Source organism: Erpetoichthys calabaricus, chromosome 8, assembly GCF_900747795.2.
Source record: "Erpetoichthys calabaricus chromosome 8, fErpCal1.3, whole genome shotgun sequence".
Lineage (NCBI taxonomy): Eukaryota > Metazoa > Chordata > Cladistia > Polypteriformes > Polypteridae > Erpetoichthys > Erpetoichthys calabaricus.
Window position 1 is genome coordinate 109326937 of NC_041401.2, and position 5390 is coordinate 109332326.

Here is a 5390-nt window from a genome sequence, read left to right on the forward strand (position 1 = left end):
AATTATTTCTTCAAAAAAAAGTTACTGATGCGTCCATCTGTTGTGCCTGTTACACTAAACTCAAATCATATCACCTTTTATTTTTTTATATTATTTTTTTTTTCCTAAACCTGGGGTGGCCATATTTTCAGCTGGAGTCTTTTTCAGGCTGCACCGTTCAAGCAGATGTCAACCACAGACAGAGAGCCAAGCAATTGCAGGTAGCGCTTGTCCATATTTCAGCACTATATTAGTGAGAAATTGGTTATTTTTTCGTAAAATATTGTCCCGAAAAACAAGATTGAACCTCATTGTTTAATTATTTCAGTTTCTAACTGATGTGCATGTTAAAATAAATTAGCCTATTTTGAGCAAGGGCGCCTCGAGCGGGGTTGGACCTGTCCGGGATCAAGGTTTAGGTTCCTGCTGTTCCTGTACATTCAATTAAAAGTCACTAAATCTATCAATGTAAATTAATGTTACCCCAAAGCATTTTGATCATCTTTAATACTTATAAATTCTATTTTTTAGTACTAGAAAAAGAACAAAGTCCTGGCATGGCAAGATCTACCATCAGAGTGATTTGGGTGTTAACCCTGGTGCCCTGCTTGCAAAAGGACCTTTTTATATGTAGGAGATAAAAATATCTAATAACAGGAGAAGTTCAAGTTTCACTAACAGTAGGGGTACTCACAGCAACCTTGTTGCCCGTCACACACCCCTATCCAACTTTTATACTCACAATTATAAACTTATCCAATTAGCTTTTAGAAGAAAAATGTGTCCTGGTTGATTGATTTGGGCGAGGCACGATCAGGGCTAGAATCTAATAGGTGTCTTTTATGAGATCGTACATTTAATGTGTTACAGTGCCACAAAAAAGTAAACGTATACATGGGCAGTCACTCAAAACGCATGCAGCCAAAAGGAAAATTAAAAACAGAATGAAGTACAAGATGCTGTTTCGCTGAAAGTTATACCTGACATTTTCAAAGAATAATCCAAAATGATCATTTGAACAACCTTAAGTACTGCAGTTGAGACAATGAGAACGATGTCACAGAAAATCAGGAAAACACTAATATCACAGCTTCCAGCGGCTTTAGTAGCAATGTGTAGTCCTGATAAACATGGACAAGAATGTGGCAGACAACAAGGACACTACAGCAAATAAGACAAAGTCAACAATGTCATGCATGCCAAACCCAAATGAAGGATCCCTTTTCCAGTCTTTTATTTCATTTGATGTAGCCTTAGATCATTCTGATCTGTTACATAGCACCTATTTGACACAAAGGGACACAGGCTTTTTAAAATTGTTTAACTGATATTTATTAACTGCACTATCAGAAAAAGGCCAATCCTAACTCTCCTCTGATAAGTCAGTGGCAAACCGATGTTTTATATTGTTTGAAATTGGAAAAAATGAAATTCTCAGTTAGAGGATCTGTACAGAATTTTTTCAAAACCTGGCAGGATCTAATCAATAATATTTTAGAATAAGAAGAAATAATTATTTCCGCATTTCTTTCCCTTCTCCATTTTTTTTATTTACCTATATATATTTTTTCCTTTCTTTTGTTTATTTTTGCCCTATTAAAAAGCCCTAAGCAATTCTCCTTTGGCCATGCTCTCCTTCTCAAGGGTGGGGTTTGATTTGTCTTCAATCTCTTTTTTGTATAAATTGATCTATTTGTATGGAATGATTACAATAAAATTAATAAATAAAATTTAAAAAGGCCAATTTCTTACAGATGTGATATTACATTTATCAGTTTGTTCCTTGTATTAATTTTAATACACAAATCAACAAAAAAGCTATGTGAAGTTGGCCCTGGTATTAAGTTTTGGACTTTTTCTACTTTAATCTCTGTACCTTATTTATTATTTACTGTGATGTTCATAGCGTGTGAGTATATATGCATGGGCCTGGTAGGTTGTTTTGAGTCGGGGAGATGTGGTAAAGTGAGGAGGGACCTTTTGAGGTCTTAGATCCTGAGGCCTGTGGGAGCTTCCTGTCAGATGATGCAACTGCAGTTTACACTGTAGTAAAACCCAAGTCAAAACAACATTTATTTCTATAGCACATTTTTATACAAAGGATGCAGCTAAAAGAGGTTTACAACATGTCAAAGAAGTAGTTACATGCAAAGTAAAACAAATTAAATTTAGATAGAAATAATAATGAATAGTATACAAAAGATAAATAAATAGTACACACTTGCATAATAAAGAGGCATAATTAAAAGAAACAGAGTCCTTAAAATATAGATTTGCTTTTTTTTTCCAAGTTTCTAAGTGAAAGATCAATGATAATGTTAGAGGGCCTGGGTAGAATGAAAAAAAAAACTCTGGTTAATCCAGAAAAAAAAAGGGGTTCCATGCTATAAGACCACCCAGCCCCCACTGGGCATTCTGCCTAACATAAATGTTTTTAAGTATGTAATTCTTTACTGGTTCTTTTTATGCTTCATCTTAGAGGACTTAACACAGTGACATCTAATTCAAGAACTGGATCTGTTACTAGCAAGATTTTACTACAAGATGTGAAACTGATTGGAATGAAAACCTACTGCCACTTGTTTGATTTTTTTTTTACTTTGACCCCAATTCTAGTGTTCATTTTCATATACAAGGCTTTTCAGATTTAATCTAAATCATAACTGAAATAAATTATTTGCCAGTATTATTCCCATTTCCCATTATCCCTTTCTAGTGTCCTGCAATGGTACTGGGAGATGCTGCCTGTTTGATGGGGTTATCACCCTTGATCTTAAAATCATTCGATTTGTATGTGTTATCACCAAAGGCAGAATCCACATTAGGGCATCAGTCATAGTCAACTAAAATGGTAGACGTTTGCCTACAGTGTAGTAAACCTGGGAAGCCATTCGTGCAAACACAGAAACTTACAATCACTTGGGGCCAGTTTAGAATAAATTAATTTCACAATACTGGTGAAAAACTGGTGTGTCTGAAAAAAAAAAACCATTGAGACATGCTGGACTCATGAGCCATCAACATTATTTAGTGTGCCCCTGTACTGCTCATTTTGACATATTACGTGTAAGTTGATTAATTTTGGTTTGGACATGTGCAGAGGAGAGATGCTGAGTATATTGGGAGAAGGATGCTAAGGATAGAGCTGCCAGGGAAGAGGAAAAGAGGAAGGCCTAAGAGAAGGTTTATGGATGTGGTGAGAGAGGACATGCAGGTGATGGATGTAACAGAACAAGATGCAGAGGACAGAAAGATATGGAAGAAGATGATCCACTGTGGCAACCCCTAATGGGAGCAGCCGTTGATTAATTGCTTCTTTACTGAACTTATTACTGCCAGAGTACACACTACAATCACATGATACTATTGTTTTTTTAAATTTCAGAGAATAACTATAAATACCCCCAAACACATACCAATATTAAAGACGCCACAGAAAATCATTCTAAATAGGCTCAACAGCCATGATATTATCATACAGTGCTTTACTTAAAATTTCTGGTAAGGCTGTTCATATTGCACACTGAATTTTACTTCTTCTGATTTCTCTGTTACCAGTTGTTTTTTATCTTAATATAATCATCCTTTATTTTATTACCTTTCAATACTCGCAGCACCTTCCAGATCTATAGGCACCCATAACAAAAATGAGCAAAAAGACAATGGGGAAAAAGACTTTAGTGTTCATTAACTTAATCATCCACTCACATAATGAGAGAAATCTAGCCTTTCATTCAGGTGACATTATATATAGAAAAAAAATATCCACAAAAAAAGAAACACTTTCTCTCAAAAACATATGTCATAGTTATTTGGACCCATAGAAATAGAATGGATAAGATGGTTATGAGGCTGATGTTCTCCTTTCCATTTTAAAATTATTTTAATTATAGTCAATAATAAAACACTAACATCAATAATCAACAATATTCAATGTAATTGATTATATGTATTGCAGTTGACATGAAAACATAGTTTAATACTCAGTGATTCTTTTAGCTTTCTTATTTTTCATATTCAGAACCGTCTTAATCTAATATTCCACCTCTCTTTTAAACAGGTTAATACGTGAAGTGGACTTTATCAATGTGGTACTTCACCATATTTAATAATTATTATAAAAACCTTTATTACAAATCTGGGGATGTAAACCAAAAAGGGGAACCAGATTAAGAAACCTGAAACTTTAAAGATATCAATAAGACATATTCCAATTCCCTTCAATACATTTTGAATTGAATACATTGATAAAACAAATTAAATAAAGTTTAACGTATTACCAGATACACATTGGTAATGTATACAAGTATACAGGGTGAATTTTAATCTGGATAATAATTGTGCAACAGAATAAATATGACTAAGTGTTGGGTGCGACGATACATACCAGCCATTTTTCAAAGAATTAATATTTTCAAATTAGTGTTCCAATGGGCCTTTGCAGGTGAAATATATCTCGGTAAACATATGTTCCTTATACGGTATTCTTCGTATTTTAAAAAAATATTAATAGCATTCAGTATTACATTAGATAATAAATGGTTGCTTGAATGATTGTGTTATGTTACTGTCCATAAGAACTGTAATAACATCTCTAGGAATAATATCACACATTACTGCATATTCTATGGACATGACTAAAATGAAATGTTTCTAGAAATTCTGCTTAAGTTAATAAATTGCCACTCTTATGTAGTAGTTATCTCATGATAATAATACTTTTTTAAAATGTGGTTTATTTTTCTAACGTATATATTAATTTTGGGAAATTGTGTTCATTGGCCAAGATTATAAAAATTAAATTAACAAAGGTGTTTTGCCAACATCAAAATTACATTTCACTAAAAACTCAAGTCCGTCCCATTTATCGTAAACACACAATGGATGACGCTCCACAATTTTTTCTCAGTTTTAGTTAATTTTTAACCCTATTCATTTTAAAAACTTCATTTTTTAAATACTTGGAACATTTAGGCTATTTGGTCATGTTTATTAGTAAGTATTATCAGTAAGACATTTATTTTTCCAAATTCCATTATAAAGAAATGTATTAGTATTGTTTATTACAGATTGGGATGCCTCTAATGACCGTCCAATATAAGCTGGCCAAGATATTTTAAAGAAGTACTAGTTTTCAGTGACAGGTCTCTCCTTAATCATTTATTTTTTTCCATAATAAAAGTAAACTTTAGTGTACTTCTTTCTACCTGGCCATTACATATATCAATTTCTAAATAGCTTACTATTTGATTCACTGGAAGGTCACGTGCAATTTTAAAAGTACAGTCTTTTAAAGGAAAAACATTCACTCGTACCTAACCTAACGAGAGGTACCTAACACGTAGCATCACAAATCTGAACTGCAAACCGGAAGCCCGTGTGAAGGCACCGCCCACTTCCGTTGTTTACGA